The sequence below is a fragment of the Ambystoma mexicanum genome, chromosome 8 (genome assembly GCF_040938575.1).
Source record: "Ambystoma mexicanum isolate Mex_15411 chromosome 8, UKY_AmexF1_1, whole genome shotgun sequence".
Taxonomy (NCBI): domain Eukaryota; kingdom Metazoa; phylum Chordata; class Amphibia; order Caudata; family Ambystomatidae; genus Ambystoma; species Ambystoma mexicanum.
The window spans coordinates 679,136,184-679,154,557 of NC_090929.1; the positions used below are offsets into that span (position 1 = coordinate 679,136,184).

The window sequence follows — 18,374 nt, forward strand, 5'->3', positions numbered from 1 at the left end:
ACTTGTGGCAGATTTGTGATGCATAGAACCTAAGAGATATAAAGTGGTATAGTTTAATGGCGACTTAAAGATTACCCACCGTATTACAGCTAGACTCAGTTGTTTGATTACTTTTCAGGAACGTATGTAAAGGATACAGGAGCACGAGTAGGAACAGAAAGTTGAGGATAAAAACAGCGTTTACCGGTTGGAGCGCAGAAGTTAAAGTTGGAGACAAAGAAAGAGGAAGGACACAGGAATGTAGGGGAAGATAAGGAACAGAGTGGGACGTAATTGGCTAAAATGGTCACCATGGTTTTATGGACATATCAAAAAATGGACTACACAAAAAGACTATTTCTGTGAAATGTTTTTGGATGGGTCATTTTTTATGAGTTGTTATTGTTATGTGCTGCTCGAGTTTTAAGAGAGAAAGCATCAGACATGCCAACCCTCCCGATTTAGGCGGGAGACTCCACATCTTGAACTGAAAAATATTGCAAAATATTTCTATTTTTCACATTCTCCCACCTAAAACAATTCTAGCCCCAATGCATGCCTATGGGGAAATAATTTTTTTCAGAATTCTCTCGTGAAATCTCCCTCCTAGGTGCCTCAGAATGTTGGCATGTATGAAAGAATAATCCTTTGCTACATGTCTTTAATAGAATCTTGACTTTCCATAACGCAAGTATGGAACATCAGCATTTGCTTCACCTATCTGCAGTACCATCTAGCCTTCCCTTGACTACATATGTCTCCTTATCATAGGCATGGGTTACATGCCGAAGAAAATTGGTTCCTTGTCAGTAGTTAATAGCTAACTTCACAAGACAAACTTCCCAGTGAAAAGCACAATAATAATAAAACGCAAGAGGCGCTTTAACACCCACTTCCCTACCTGAGAGATGAGTGTACCGCTCAGAACTCGCCGTGCAGCGAACAAGCACCCCCACCCGCAAAACCGCGTCATGGAAACCACGGCCTGCAGGGCCTATCGTTTTGCTGTGTGGGAAAGCTGCACGATACTACCACGCGCTGTAACCACGTGACCCCCACTTTCGAATGAGACACGACCTTAAAATTCCACTTTCGTTCTTTCTTGTCAAATGATAACGTTCAGCGTAGCACAAAGGGACTTGGAGAAAGGGGTTGGCAAATGGCCCTCGGTACAACTTCCAGTCAGGCTAGCTAGTAAATGATTACACTGCACGTTCGTCTAATTTGCAATTCAATTCTCCTCCGACCATTGCAACTCCCCCTCCCCCTTCTCCGAGCAGAATACGCAGAATATTTCTGCTGTTACCTCACGTTTTCTGACCTACACAATTCGCCCAGTCGCTGGAGGACGCAGCAGGAGAAACGTGTTAAGACTTCCTCCGCTACGCTAAAACTGCGAACTCTTCTAGAAAGCGTCGTTTTTTTTTCTCAAAGCGGCGCTCCGTCCACCAGAGGGGGCAGTGCAGGACGGCGCGTGGGCTGTTCATCTCAGCAGAAAACGACCTCTCATTTCAATACCTCGATTCACCTGGGCTACATGTTCCACGGACCTCAATTTTATTCTGCACGTCGGCCACAGCAAAACACACAAACTTGAATGTAGTTGTTGACAGAACTGCTTCTATACAACTGAAAAATAGCATCATTTCCATTTATGTCCGAACATTTTAGGAATACGGAATTAAAGGTATGTTAAAGTAGAAAAGAGAACATTGTATTTGCCTATCATCTTGCATGTGACTGAAGGATACGTATTTTAAGACGGGGAAGTTAAAAAGTGGATAAATAACTTTTGTGTCTAAAAAAACGAAGGCTCAGCTAATCATCTCTCATAAACAGAGAGAGATAGAACATCATGTAAAACAAGAAATGTCCTTCCTGCTGTTCTATATGAATATAGGCACATACTATGGAGCAGATAAGAAAAGTGCAATTTTGTCTAAAGCCAGAACTAAAACACAATAAAGAATTTAATTTAAAAAGTGCCATTCCACCACCAAATGACACTTTTCTTATTCTACATGAAGCTCACAATTCTGATTTACCACACATACGTTACAGGAAGCCATAATTCTATAAAAGACATGGAGGCAAAGGATTATGCTTGACTATCAGCTTTACTTCTCAAGCAGCATCATTAAACAATAACAGTAACATACAAAATGCGAAAAAAATACAATCTCCATATGTTTTGAGTTTTTGTAGTCCTTAGTGTTATTGGTCCTTCCAAACATGTGACCTTAATAAACCAAAAGTCTCTGTCAATCCCTATAAATCCTGTCCACCATCTTATTCCTCTTTCTTTCGCTGATCATTTCAGAACTGTAGCTAACATTACAACCGGCAAACACCGCTGAACTGTTCCCTTGAATCAAAACCTCATTAACCTATTAGCTTGTTATTCGCCATGGAAACTGCCAAACAAACCATATTTCAGGCTTCAGGTCAGAATGGGTGGGCAATCGACATATGAATGAAACCAAATGAATCATCACTTTGCAATCATGACATTACATCAAAACATCCCATTATACAATACATAATTCGATTACTCGGGTGGGATGATCCTTCGCCTTCGTGTCTTTAATAGAATTATGACTTTCTGTAACGTATGTGTGGAAAATCTGAATTCTATGTCAAGCCCCAGAGACTTGGATCATGCTTGTTCAAAGCTTACTTACCACTAATATTGCCACCTTTTCTACTGCCTTGAAAAAAAATGTTATAAAAGTTCACTCTTTCGACCAGTCTGCTGCCTTCATAATGTCTTCTAGTCTGGCCCCTGCCTGAAAGGCCTTTGAGGCCATCTCCCCTCTCACTGAATGGGCCCCTTCACAATCGGTATCTACTCCCGCTTGGGACATGGCGCATCTGATCCATCTTGCTAGTGTAGCTGACGCCACTGCCCCGAGAGGGTTCCTTAAGACGATGATTTACCGTGCCACCAGTCTGGGTTGCAACTCTCTAGTCATTGACTCGTATACTGAAATGCATCTTACTGGGTGGGCATAGCTTAGGGTGATCAGAGAATGCTTCATATGACACAGATCTCAACAATGTTTTTGTTCTCACTATATGGAATGTTATTCCCCGTGGAGATAAGGTTTTCCTATTGACCTCTAATGCTCTCACATCTGATACCCTCTTGCATGACAGTAAGCATAGAAGCATAGTCAATTTGGCTGATAATGCTTTTCTCGTTAGCTCATCATTATCTGGCCATGATGTCAGCATTCTTAGGACCTTGTCTATGTCCCATACCTGGTCATATTTTTGCCCTGGGGGTCTAATTATTGTAATACCTTTCAGAAGTCTGCAAATTAGTGGATGTTCTCCCACTGGCAGTCCATCTATCTTTGGGTGTCCCACTGAAATAGCTGAACGGGCTGTGTTAATCATCTTATACGCTTTGACCTATGCTGCTAACTGTGCCAGGAAGTTGGCTACTTGTACCACATCTGCTCCAGTGGAATGTATGTTCATTTCCATGCACCAATTGTGCCATGTTGTCCAGGCTGATCTGTATGCTTTCCTGGTCCCAGGCCCCCAGGCCTCTTCGATAATATGTTCAGCCTCGTCCGATACTCCCAGCCTAGCCCAGGATTCCCTGAAATTGCCCACACAATGTAACTGAAGTTGTCTGCCTTCACCAATGGGTGACCTCCACTTTAAGGGTCCCTCACTATTAATTCAAATCTCGGTTGAGCTATCAGGTTAACTTGGGAATCCCTAACAGATCCGGGAACCATGCTTGCCTCCTCCAATTTGGAGTAATCAGCACCATGGATACTTGCTGTCTGCTCACCTGAGCCAGTGTCCTTGCTATATTTCGTGCTCAGACCCCACTGTTGCAGGAATGTGGTCATTGCTTCTGCCTCTGGGTCCAGTCTCCAACTGAATAACCAAGCAATTTGCCTGTTCAATCTCGACGTAAAGAGGTCTGTCCTACATGGACCCCATCTCGTCAGCAATTTCTGGAAAAACTCTCTCGTCCAGCTTCCAATCGCTGGCATCCATGAGGAATCTGGCGTGCCAGTCGGCAATCTTGTTTTGTCGGCACAGAAGATACTCTGCTGTCACTCATATCTCTTTCTGTAGGCAAAGGTGGCAACATTCCTTCGCTAACAATTAACAATGCTAGCATTCTTGACTTCGTGCCTCCCAGTCTGATTATATATCGGACTGCTGACACGTTGTCTATCTTGAGGAGAACGCAACATCGTGCCCTCTTCTGTGTCCAGCATTTCACAGCGAATGAGCCTGCTATGAGCTGCAGGCAGTTTATGTGAAGGCCTCTTCTGACCATCTGCCCCCAGTTGACAGATCTCCACATCTGGTTCCCCATCCCCACCTGTTGGCATCAGACTTTATCACCATGTCTGGGGATGAGCCAAATATTGCTCTTCCATTCCAGGCATCCATGTGTTCTAACCACCACTCCAGCTCCTCTCTTGCCTCTAGAATGAGGGGTATTCTTTGTTCAGAAGATACGCCCCCCCCCCCCCGAGGTGTTGGATCTTTAATCTCTGGAGGGCTCTGTAGTGGAGCACACCTGGGAAGATTGCCTGAATTGAAGACGCCAGGCATCCCACTAGTCTGGCTATCTCCCTCAATGACATCATCTTTTTCGCTAGCGTGTTCCTTATCTCTTTTTTATGTTGTTTTCTTTGGTCAAGGGGAGACTCAACGTCCCTTACACTGTGTCTCTCCTGAAGCCCAGGAACTCCATGTCCTGCTCTGGCTGTAATATAGATTTCTCCCAGTGTACTAGAAACCCCAACTGCTGTAGGAGATCTTAAGTTGGGTCCACGTGTTCCTTGTCTTTCCTGTCTTGATACATTTTCTTGGTCATCCCTCACTGCCAGGCTTTGGTAGACCTTACCTAGAGGTCTCCGTTTTACCCCTGGAGGGACCACACACCAGATACCTGGGACTCTGCTCCTAGTCAAGAAGACAGTACTTAAAGACTTTCACCTTGTTTTTTGACAAGTGCAGTACATAGTCATGAGTACACCAGGTTTCTAATGTGTATCAGCATGAAGTATATGCATCTTTCATGCACGCTTTTCAGCTCATTATGTTCGCAATGTTGTATTTAAAAACAGTGGATGTAATGTATATACTTTGCAGAAAGTACCCACTAAGTTCTTAATAATTTCACTTGTTTGACTACTGTTGGTGAAATATTAGAAAGGTCAATTATTTATGGGTACAGCATTGTACAGATAACTAAATCTGTGTCTATTTGACTGTATGTCTTGTTTAAAAAAACATTCTTACATACTCTCTCGGCACCTTTTTTCTTTAAAAATAAGTTCGACCTACATCTACAGCCAAATAAAATATACAGATGTAACCAATCTCTGTGTATGTATGGATTTCTCTCAGTGATACAAACGTGGGTTTTGTTCCACTGTTATCTTTACAAAGGTTTGAATAATTTTTGCAAGAAATGATTGCGATTACAATTTGGAGGACAGGACGCTCCCCTTGTGTATATTGTCTTGACACATTAAGCATGTCGTCCAGATAAATAATTAGCCTGAACCCTTGTTCCCTGAGGAAGATCACCACTGCTTCATCACTTTTGTGAAGCACCACAGGGCAGATATTAGCCCGAAGGGTAGGCATGTAAACTCCCATATTTGGCCCTTCCACCCACATCTCATAAACCTTTGTTCTTCTACTGTATTGTGTATGGTCAGTAACACATCTTTGATCTCTATTCTGGCTAGCCAGCCCCCCTGCTGCAAAATGTCCCTCAGGAGATATATGCCCTCCATCTTGAAATGTCTGTATACTACAACACTGTTTAGTTCTCTTAAATGTATAATCAGTCTTAATTTGTGGTGCCCTTTCACTAGGAACATGTTGCTTACAAAACTCCCCATCGTATCTCATGCTTGGACTATGGCTGCTTTACACGCTAGCTCTCTTGTTTCCGCATCTAACAACTCTGTGTCTGCTGCGCTCTGAACTAGTGCATTTGGCCATCTCTCTTGTTTTGGTCTGGCTTGCAAATCTACATGGAAAACTTGCCATTTTTCTATACATTGCGCTACTCTCGCCCCTACTGCGGGAGTCTGTGCGTTTGACATCTGCACTTGCGCCTTTACTCTCACCTGTGTTAGCTTGGTGTTGGTTTTCTGCATGTCCCCAACCTCACTCTCTTCCTCTTCCTCTCGAAGGAAAAAACGGGTTGGGCTTCCTTTCATCTTGTTTCCATTGATATCTATCGTTATGGAACCTATTGCATGAGGAGCGGCTGGCAGAGCAGCACCTGCTTCTTCCAACTTGGCCAAAAACCTGCTTGTCAAATACCTTTTTCAGGAATGCCTGGGCTTTATCGATTGACGCAAAAGAATTCACACATTTTCCCAAATTTTGTGGTGCATCGGGAAACGCAATGAGTTTCCACACGATTTGGCTGGGGTGCGTCCGGGTTATGTAGTGAGTTTCCATGCGACTTGGCTGGGGTGCGTCTGGGATACGCAATGAGTTACCAAGCGATTTGGCTGTGGTGCGTCTGGCGTACGCAATGAGTTTCCACGCGATTTGGCTGGGGTGCGTCCGGGGTACGCAATGAGTTTCCACATGATTTGGCTGTGGTGCGTCCGGGGTACGCAATGAGATTCCATGCGATTTGGCAGAGGTGCATCCGGGGTATGCGCTGAGTACCTACGTGATCCCTCCACTCGCACCCCAGCCAAATCGCGCGGAAACTCAGTGCACATCCCCCAAAACACACACAAATCCCCTGGAAGATGACCCCTCCTCACGGGGCAGCCACATCCCAGCCCCCATCACCTGTGACCACCCCCGCAGGCAGCCCACACCACATGGGACCCCCATCACCCGTGACCACCCCCGCAGGCAGCCCACAAAACATGGGACCCCCATCACCCATGACCACCCCTGCAGGCAGCCCACACCACATGGGACCCCCATCACCCATGACCACCCCCACAGGCAGCCCACACCACATGGGACCCCATCACACATGACCACCCCTGCAGGCAGCCCACACCACATGGGTCCCCCCATCACCTGTGACGACAACCTGCAAGCAGGCCCCGTCTCATGTCCCCCCAGCCCAGCACCAGTGGCGGCAACCTGCAGGCAGGCCCTGCCTCATGTCCCCCACCCCAACACCAGTGACGGCAACCTGCAGGCAGGCCCACCTCATGTCCCCCACCACTACCAGTGAGGGCAATCTACAGGTAGGCCGTGCCTCATGTCCCCCCACCACAACCTGTTTCGGTAATCTGCAGGCAGACCCTGCCTCATGGCCCCCCACCTACGCCAGTGATGGCAAACTGCAGCAGGCCCCGCCTCATGTCCCCCCACCACCACCAGTGACGACAACCTGCAGGCAGGCCCCAGCTCATGTCCCCCACCCCAACACCAGTGAGGGCAACCTGCACGTAGGCCCTGCCTCATGTCCCCCCACCACCACCAGTGACGGCAACCTGCAGGCAGGCCCCGCCTCATGTCCCCCCACCACCACCAGTGACAGCAACCTGCAGGCAGGCCCCCCTCATGTTCCCCCACCACCACCAGTGACGGCAACCTGCAGGCATGCCCCGCCTCATGTCCCCCCACCACCACCAGTGACGGCAACCTGCAGGCAGGCCCCGTCTCATTGGACACCCCCCACCCCAGAACACTTTGGATCAATATACATTCATGCAGCACATGTCAAATCAAATGCCACCACACGCTGCACACTCCCGGTGCACCTCAACAGCCATCCATTGGTCATGCTCTCCAGTACATGCCCCATGGCATCCGAATTCCAAAATCACACATGCATTCATGTGTGGACACACATGAACAGCATTGGTCGCAGGGACACAGAACTGAATCAAGGAAGAGTGAATCATGTACTAAACCATCGAGACCAGACACCACTTTGATTTCAACATTAAAAAATATATTAAAAAAATCTGTATTAAAGTCAGACGCTGTAAAAACAACATATAAAACCAGCATGAATTAAATAAAACACAAGATTGTGAAAACTGAAATAAATTGGATGTTAAAAATGAAAAACTCAAACATGTGGTCCATGTCCATCAACGTAAGTCCAAAAAGGAACACAAATGAAAAGAAAACCATTCCTCCATGGTGAACAAAAAATTATCCAGGAAAAATCCAACTATTTACAAACAACCATGGTCCATTGTCCCAAAACATGTCTTACAATCTTAAAAAATACCATTAAAAAAGAACTATGTAAAAAATGTGGAGCAAAGTCCAGGAACTCCAAAATAATTAGAAAAATAAATGAACTACACGTATAGAACCATATACAATGGCAGCGGGCTAGTCATTCTCCTCCCCATGCTCCCTCATAGTCTCCGCTAGTGCATCATCGAACACTGTGTCCACTTCCACTAGGCGGGCCTCCGCTTCCCCCCCTCGAGAGCTTGCAGGGACTCCACCATGCTCCTCTCAAACTCCCTGCTAGTCTCCTCAATGACTTCCGCCCGCCTCTCTGCCCAACGCAGTGAATTCTCCACCCTGGCCATGTTGAGTCGTGCCTCCTGTGCCCGCACCCGTTCTGCCCTGATCCGCTGGCCCAAATGCTCCAACACGGAAGACATCCTTGTTGCGAGGTCCACGTTTGCCTCCTGCCTGATGGGCGATACCTGCCCCTCTGCTGTTGAAAGCCCTGAGTCCTGTTGCCTCTTACTCTGAGCCTGCTGCTGCCAATATGCCCGGTGCCTGTGCATCAAGGACAGCCTCCCGGATGATGACAACCTCCGGGGCTGTTGTGCACGTGCCCTTCTCCTTGGTGCCTGCTCTTCCTCCATTGCCATGACTCCTGTTGCTGTGGTGATCACATCTGCTGATTCTACCTCGACTCCCGACTCTGGCAGGGATGTGATCTCCACCAGACTGGCTGCCGGGGTTGGGACAGATACACAGGGGGCCCTGGTGGTATCTGGGCCGGAAGACAGCAGGGACGATGACTGGCGCACAGAGGAGGAAGACGAGGAGGGGAGCATATAAGTGGCCAGCCCCGGGATCCATTGCAAGACCAGGAACTGTGCTAGCCAGTTCAAGAGATGACAGACCTCATTGTGAAAACGTGCAAGCCCCCGATTGGAAGACTGCACCTCATCACGGATGTTGGCTGTACGCCTCATGATACCGGCTAGCAAAGGTTCCACCCGGTCCCGAATGGCTTCATCCGCAGGTATTGGTATATCCGTTTGCATGGATAAATCTGCCATCTGCGGATGGGTCCGGCCTGAGGCATGCCCGCAGGTGCATACTGATGCAGTCACAGGCCCAGGGGTAGAAAGAACCACAGGCACCTTCACGACGACCTGCGTTGCCTCCGGCCCCTGAGTCTGGACTGCATCAGTCACACCTACATCATCACCACCTCCGGGTCCCATGGACTGGGCTGATGTGGCCTCCTCCTCCTCCCCCGCCAACCTGGATGCCTCCCCACCATCTTCCGCAGTGCCTTGCCCCTGTGCGGGCTCATCTGTCCCTCCCACTGCCGAGGAATCCTCCTCCACCTTCGCCCTCTTGGCCTTATCCTCAGCAGCTGCGGACGTTGGCCCTGATGCGTCACCAGCCTCCTCGCTCCCGGAAGATGACAGTACCTGGGAGGACGACTGGTCCTTGTGTTTGTGCCTGGTGGAGGCATCCCTGCTGCCTTGCTCCACAGGGCCTTCTCCGCCCTCTTCTTTCATCGTCGCTTGGATAGGGAGACATAGAACACAAACATCAGGTAACTGAACATATGCCTGTTTTGCACAAAAGAAATGTACATGAGTTGCACTGGCAAAGGTCACAACCATCATCACCCTTCACAACACACCGGTTTGTGCAATTAACACACATGCACAATTATGTGTGTCCTTCACAACAGACAATCACATCCTTGGACAAGTCACTGTCAGCACCTCAATATTGTGCATGTCCCTCATGCATCATGGGGCATACACATTGTATCCACACCCATCATCTGACATTAATGAAGCAGGCCACATAACTATCACGTCAGAGTCCACTAAAGCTAAAATTGGCAGCAAGAGTCAAGCACACATTCAAATGTTCCAGTAACATCCATCCAGGATTGTTGGCCAGTCACACACTCACTTCCCAGACACATGCACATGTACACCATGCATGTCCATGATGTTGCCAAAGGCACACATGTGTCACACCTCTCACATGGCAACGTCGAGACACATGTATGCAACCATGCGCACGCTGTTAGATGCTGCGGTGCATCACACATTGCAACTGAGACGCCATTGATGTCACACATGCTGGAATGGACACACATGCAGCAGTGTATGGGACATGCACACAGACATATGTACAAGAGACATACCAGACATAAGGCCAAGGTGCACACTCCGCCCATACATCAATATGCACATGCACTATGGTGGACAAGTACACATGGACACTTACCAGTCGACTCCAGACAGAGTTCCCTAACCTGGGCGTACAGCCCCGGGTAGAACCGCTCCAGGACCTGCATGTTGTGGTTGGTCAACCGGGCCCCGCACCCTGCTTGGTCCATGCCAGCGTTGACAAGACGCCGGGCCTTGACGCGGGTCCTGGCTTTGAAATCCTCCCAGCGCTTGTGGACATGGATGTAGTCACAGAGTACCAGCCCCTCCTTGTTGATGGCACCCACGATGACGGCCAGATCTTCGTCCGCCCTTCCTTGCCAACTTGCGACGGTCCGGCGAAGAGGGCATCATAATGCACCAGGACTTGGTCCACCAGGATGTCAACTTCCCTGGCTGAGAAGCTGATAACCCTCTGTGTCGCTGCCGGGGGGTTGCCACTTGCCTTGGATGATGTTGCTTCAGACATGGCAACCCCAGACGAAGGTGTAGGTGGGCAAGGTGGTCCTGGTGCTGGGCTGTGGAGCGGTGGTCTGGCACGTCGGGAGTCTTCTGGATCAGCAGATGTGGTCACAGGTCCAACGACAGGAGCTCTGGCAATGCCTTGTCCGCAGGCACCAAAATTGCAGGGCAGGTGAGCAGCAGGCCCACACAGTGGGCAGGCAGCAGCAGATGGCTTGTAGGAGGCCGCTCTGGGCACTTGGAGGCAGATAAATTGGCTTGTAGGCAGGAGCATGGGTCTTCCATGTTACTCGCGTGGCCAGCCGGAAACAGAGTGACTCTGCACGTGTGGAAACAGCACGTTAGCGTGAAATCAGAGGAAAGGCTCTAAGCGTGTAACTTACGTAACACACGCTAAACATTGGGCGTGGCATTCAGGATCCGGATAAAGTAGTGCGCAGGAGAGCATCACATGCTTGCCGAGTTATAGCGGACGGACGTGTGGACTAATTTTCACGCGATCTCTTCACTGTGTGCGAGCCTCTTCTTTTGGTGGGACATTGCTTCCGCGCACACGCACATGTACTTTTGGGGCTGACGGTTTGTTGCATATGCATTTTGCAATCTGTGGGTGCCACTGTGAGTCGTGTAACACCTTATTTAACATCACTGTAGCTTATGTGTCTTTCGCGTATGTATTTTTTGTGTTGCTGGGTGCCACAGCATACTGCGTTAGGTTTTTTCTGTACACGTTGGCTGCCGAGGGATTGCATACACATTTCTTTCATATTTGGGGTGCCTGTGCATTACGTGGCTCATTTATTTTTTCCCCAAGGGTTACATTGAGCCTTGCTGGGGCACACTGGTACGATTGACATCACGTACACTGCCCGCTCACTCAAATTGCCCGGGACAGTCGATAGCTGCACCTCCCACTGCACCAATCCATCTGTGCCATGACTGGGAGGGCAACTAGTGGGAAGGGAGGCAAAGGTGGGCGGGGTGGCGGAGGTACCCGAGGTGGCGGAGGTGTACGAGGTCTGCGTCCCCTGCACACTTTCAGTCTGGCCAAGGCCTACATATGTATATAAATGGATTGGTCTAAAGTCAGAATTACCAAGATGGAGACAACTGACCTGACTAACCTCTAATTCAAAACATTTTTCTGTTGAATTTCCACAATATATGACCTCAAGTGGCCATGGTAATTTAAACAATAGCACATATTACGTTTGACAATGAGTTTTGTTAATAAACAATCAGCTTTTATTTGTTGTAACTGGCCCAACGCGTTTCGAGTTAATCTTACCAGGGGCATACATAATCATCAGTTAATCATCAGGGGCATGAATACATTTTCATACAATTTCTACAAAAAAAGAAAACATTTAAGTGTACATTAGGTGTCTAAGTATATGACTGTTCACATAACACAAAGAGATATTCAAAAGGATTCATCACATTAGATCATAACAGTTATTCCAAGAGATGGCCGATAGCCGTTCTGTGTATGGTAACTCTTTAATACTTCAACATTTAAGTAATTAAAGCCAATTCACCCCCACAGGCTTGAGCCTACTTCTACTGGTATACATATCAAAAGTAAAGCAGTAGTCATTTCTGATATACCATGTTTGGATCAAATGGATCCAGTCTGAATGATGATGAATTATTCATTAGTGCTAAACTGAGTTTCATCTATTACAATTTAGTTACTGGACTTTGCACTCGGTCTTAGTAGCTTACCTAATTACTAATGGAGAAGTACATGTACTGTGGGCTTGCCACTGCCTGGAGCCCCTGCTCTGTGCAGAAGTTCATTGCAGTTATCTGTGGGACATATGAGTGAAAGTACCCTACTAGTTTACCTCTATTATATCCCAATATACAGTGAAATATGTAGGGTGAGAATGGAAACTTGCCAAAAATGGGGCACTCAAGGAGCCCAATTTTGGGAAAATAGGGGGCAGCTGGAAGATTCTTGTTCACTAGAACCAGCTAATGGTGATGTGTAGGATGTAACAGGTAGGTGTTGCACTATGTTGAAAATAGTGCTGGGTCCTAAAAAATGGAGGTAAACAGGCTAAGTTAAAATCTAAATATATATGTCCTTATTTAAAGGGAGGCCTAAACATACAGTGTTTTGCAATTAACTTACTTTTATCCTATGTCCATTCCAGTCCCCAAAGGTTCTAATGGCAAAGTCCAGTAGTCATCATGTGGCCGTAGGTATATTAAGGAATGTGCCGTGCGGTCCTGAACCAGAGTCCGGTCCTTGGTGTAAACAAATTACACAAATAAGGGTAAGTATAAGATAAGTAAAAGGTAAGTATGTATAACTAGTAAGAGTCTCCTATGAAGTGCAATCCCTAATTGCTTACTTGTGTTCTGTCCAGTTAGATCCTTGTGCGGTAGCCCAGGACGTCTGAATTAAGGACCTTCAAGAGCCGCGTCTGCCTTAAAGCAAGATGCGGCTAGTTTATATGTAGTTCGCCATGCGTGACGTCACTCGCACATGCGCGGATGACGACCCGCTATGGATTGTGTAGACTCAGGCCATTGGAGAATGTCATGACTACGTCATCCGCGCATGCACGGATGACATCAGATGTATTTGGAGTTTGTTCAAGTTGGATTTATATCGCGTGTGTGCAACATGGTACCAACAGAAATGGCAATTTTTTCCAAAACTCTTAGATGTAAGAAATTGAATTTGTCTTGGCTAGGTTTATCAGTCTGGGATGAAGAAATCAAATTACAAGCCTTAATTATTGTAAAAAACATCATAAAACGGGACATCAATTTTGAACTCAACTTTGGTGCCCAGTATAGCAAAATTGCGTAATTTCTAACTTTTAAACAGATGTTCACACTGTTCTTGTGGTAGGGATCCTCAACACCACATCTAGACTATGGCTCACACAGATGGGCTAGTTTCAGATCAAATTGTAATACAGGTAGGATTGCACTCTGCTGCCACAGTTATCTTTTAAAATAACATTACATTCAGCAAACATGGTGTGCTAAGTGTTTCCCTCGTACATTCTAGTATTGTTTCTCATCACGGGTTGGTATCTACATTTGACACGAGCACCCTAACCCTAGAAAGTCATTTTCAACCATAGGTTCACTTATGGATAAAGCAGCCACTACTTTGGCTTTTTCAGAAGAAGAGGCAACAAGAATTCTGGGCCTCATAAAGGACACAAGTAAGGAAACTTCCATTAACGAAAATCCAGATTGCCTAATACAGAAACTTGATCGACTCATAAGATGGGAAATATCACAGAAATTGCATGCAACAACCCTTGCGCAATATTATAGATCAAAACGGATACCGAGATGCCTTAGGATTTATCTCAGACCAACTCCCTGCAAAGAAAATAAGGATTTTGTGGTTAGGTGGGAACAAATCCCTAATAAATGCTGTTTGGATTTAATCCTATTAACTATTGAAGAACTTTCTAAGTCTGTTAAGAATCTACAACAGGAGATAGGCGATGTATCAACACAACTGTCAAAATTAAAGACTAGAGCTGAATTGAAACAAATTTTGGAAGATACCAACTAAAAATTAGAAGGATACAAGAAAGACATTGGGCCTCATTACGAGTATGCCGGTAAAACCGTGTTCATTAACGGCATGCCGGAATGAGCGGGTCCGTACACGTATGAACCCGCTAATAGCGGGTCATTACGAGTGCGCGAGCACGCGCGTTCCCCCATGCCGGTAGTGGCAACACCGCCATGCCGGTAAACGGCCTCCAAGCCACCTATACCGGCATCGCGGGGCCCGCCCATTGCGCTACCGCCTCACACTAACCCGTAAATACCGGCACGGTAATACCACCATGGTATTACCGTGTTCGCAAAAAACAGACCCGGAAATTACGTCATCGCGCAGGAACGGGAAATGGGCCGGCGGCCATCTTTAAAAACACAATCCATTGCCATCCTCCATTACTACCACTACATCCGTGTTGTTGAGTGCCAAAACAGAACCAGGATGTCAAAGGCCACCGGAAAAAGCAAACAAAGCAAACAAAGGAAGAGGAAGCAGCGCTTCTCAGATGCAGAATTGACAATGCTAGCGGACACCCTACAACAGCATGCTGACATTATCCGAAGCACGGACCTGAAGCATGCGGCCCAAACGCATAAAAAACAGGTGTGGCAGGAGGTTGCGCAGAGGGTAACAGCAGTGGGGGTTACCCCAAGGAGTGTCCGGGATTGCAGAAAGCGCTGGGACGACCTCCGCCTCCGTGTGCGGAAGATCCTTGCGGAGAACCAGAGGACCGCAATGGCGACAGGCGGTGGCACACACTCCCCTGTTAAGCTCACCACATGGGAGGAGATTGCAAGTGGATTCATCGATCCAGAATCCATCGAGGGGATTGGAGAGCAGGAGTACAGGGCAGCTACTACAACAGAGGAAGGTGAGTGAACCATCACATCCACCTATAACAAAACATGATGTGACACAAGTGAGGTGGGAGTCAGAATAGGCAAGGCAATTCCCATACCCAAGGCAACATCAACTCACCAACAGAATATTGATTGCCACCCCCTGCACCACACGCATGCTGCGTGAAATCTGTAAACCCATCCATGCCCGTGTCCCCCCCACACCTAGACAATCCATTGCCACCAGCCATGCAATCATTGCCAACATGTCCCCTCAGTACACCAAATGCCACACAACAGAAATGAAATCATGCCTGAATGTATCAAGATATAACACTGCCACAAATCACAGCTGCCATTTGGCAATCTCACTGATGACCTGCATCTCTTCTATCCCCCAGGCACCGATGAGGAAGGTGGAACCCAGGACAGGGGGCCAGGCACATCCAGTGCAAGCAAGGGGACCAGGGACACCACAACCCCCTCCTCCAAAAAATTTCCTCTGACCACTCCCAGTGTGCCACGCAAGGCATCATCCCTGCAGGGGGCACCTGCTGCGACAGTGCCAGCTGTACCGCCGGCCACCACGGACGTCCAGTCCACAGAGGTGGTTGAAGAGGCCGAAGAAATTTCGGGATCGCCCAGCCCAACACCCATTGGCCCCCCCTTCCCCCCCTGCGGAGACAGAGAGCCTAGATGACCCATGTCTCCATGACTCCGACCTAGGGGACTCGGACATCGGCATATTTGGGGACGACAGTGCCCAGGATGAGGGCCTCACGCAGGTGCCTGCCACCACCCAGCCCTCCACCACCCAGCCCTCCACCACCCAGCCCTCCACCACCCAGCCCTCCACCGGTACACCTGCGACAGAAACCCCCTTTGAGGTCCGTCTGGCAAGGGTGGAGGCCCGTCAAGACGAGATGCTGCAGATAATGCGGCAACAGGTCCTTGCCGGTAATGAGGCCATGAAGGCCATAGCCACGGCCATTGCCGCAAATACAGCAGCCATGGAGGCGTCCACATCTGCATTCAGGCAGTGCATGGGGTCACTGACCGAGGCCCTACTAGCCAACATCAGGCAAGTGCAGCAGCCATACCATGGGTCTGACAGAGGATTGACAATTGACACCTCAACCACGTCAACACCTTCCACCTCTGTCCAATCAAGCCCCGTTCGCTTAACGCGCAGGAGTGCACGGTGCATGGCCATGGCACCCCCAGACCTGAAAGTCGCCAAAAAGTGACTTTTTGAAAAATGGAAGAAATGTGAGGAGTAGGATTGTTGAAGGCAACACTGTTTGTTGCACACATGGGGACATCTGGGGTCTGTGGGGTGGGTGACGGAGTTTGTTGGGCTGTTCACTGGGGTCTGTGGGGTGGGTGAGGGAGTTTGTTGGGCTGTTCACTGGGGTCTGTGGGGTGGGTGAGGGAGTTTGTTGGGCTGTTCACTGGGGTCTGTGGGGCGGGTGAGGGAGTTTGTTGAGGGACCGTGGGAGGGGGGAGTGGGCACAGTTTTGCACTTTCATATAATACACAAGTTTTCTGGAGAACAATCCATGGCTGGACATTGTCATTTTTTGTGTGCATCCATTTAATGTGTTACGGTGTTCAGTCTCAAAATTACAACATTCCCTTTGTGCATTTTCACATTGGCCCAGTGTCTGATTGACAAAAGTCATTCATGGTCCCTGTGTCTTAAAAGTATTCGTCAATTAGTGCTTGGCGTACAGCATGGCCGTCCCGTACATCACGTACTGGCAAGGGGGCTCCTTCGCCTCCGTCTCCATCCCCTTCATCCTCACCCGGGCCATGCATGTCAATGTCAGGTGGCAGTGGTACATTCCTTCGGACGCACATGTTGTGCAGCATGACACAGGCCATGGTGATCTTTGCCACCTTCTCAGGCCTATATAGGAGTGCCCCACCAGACCTGCTTAGGCAGCGGAACCGCGCCTTCAACAGGCCAAAGGTCTGCTCAATCATGACACGGGTACGAGTGTGCACACGATTGTACTCCTCTTCATGGCTGTTCTGCGGGTTCCGCACAGGGGTAAGTAGCCACGGCCTCAAGGGATATCCTCCATCACCTGCAAGCGGATACAAATAGGTGTGTGTCACTCTGAACTGACACCTTCAGGGAGCACGGTCATGGCAGCAGCTATTAGGTGTGAGCATGCAAATGTCCCTGTACGTGTACCAAATAGTCACCTATATTGGATGTATACTGGAAAGAGGTGTGGAACACTGGATGGGGTTGAATAGATGATGCAGGGTGTAATCATGCATGCTGAGGCAGATGTGCTGTGGCAGTGCAACAATGTTTAGCCTCCAATTCATGCTGTGTACTCTTTTCTTTGCATGGTCACACTGGCTGCATTGACACAGTTGCCATCCTATTCAGTCATGCATTGCTTGCCATCATCATGGTGCCCCGGTTGTGCCTCTTACTTGTTGTCATCCATTTGCATTATTTGTGATATGTGGCCCAGTGATGTGTCATTTTCCGTTTGGCTGTGTTAGGTGAGGAGTGTTTAGCTCTGCATTCATTCTCCACTCACTGGCTATTGCCACCCAGGTGTACTTTTAACCCCCCTTTCCCACCCTGGTAAACTACCCCCCCTTTCCCACCCTGGTGCACTATCCCCCCCCCTTTCCCACCCAGGTGTATTATCCCCCCCTTCTGCATCCGCACACATGAGTACCCCACAGCATGGCCATGGGCCTGTTGTGCAACTCACCGAGCAGCCAGGCACGTGGTCCAGCATGTCGCTCCATGTGACGGGGTAGCGTGGAGTTGCGCAGTACCATGGCATCATATGTGGATCCAGGAAATCTGGCGCAGCAATGGGTGATGATTTTGCTGGAGTCACTTACCATTTGCACATTGATGGAGTGGTATTGCTTGCGATTGCAGTACACCGCCTCTATGGCATGGGGGACTACCAATTCCACATGGGTGCAGTCGATGGCACCAACACAATTGGGCATGCCGGCCAATGCATGGAAGCCTACTTTGGTTTCAGCTATCTCCTGGCCAGTCCGTGGTAGGGATATGTGGGTGCTTGCATGCTTCAGGAGGGTACGAAGCACTTGGTTCAGCATGCGTGAGAATAGTGGTTGTGAAATGCTGTGCAGCTGGCCCACTGTGTGTTGGTAGGTGCCTGT

At 48.4% G+C, this 18,374-nt stretch overlaps 1 long non-coding RNA gene across 1 annotated transcript in view; it reads left to right on the plus strand.

The window, feature by feature from the left end:
- The first annotated feature begins 1,345 nt into the window (after window positions 1-1,345).
- The window catches only part of LOC138472351 (uncharacterized), a 301,900-nt gene continuing 284,871 nt past the window's right edge, over window positions 1,346-18,374 (plus strand). Inside the window, exon 1 of the long non-coding RNA XR_011268587.1 lies at window positions 1,346-1,666. This is a non-coding gene — a long non-coding RNA (uncharacterized lncRNA). The remainder of the gene's footprint in view (window positions 1,667-18,374) is intronic.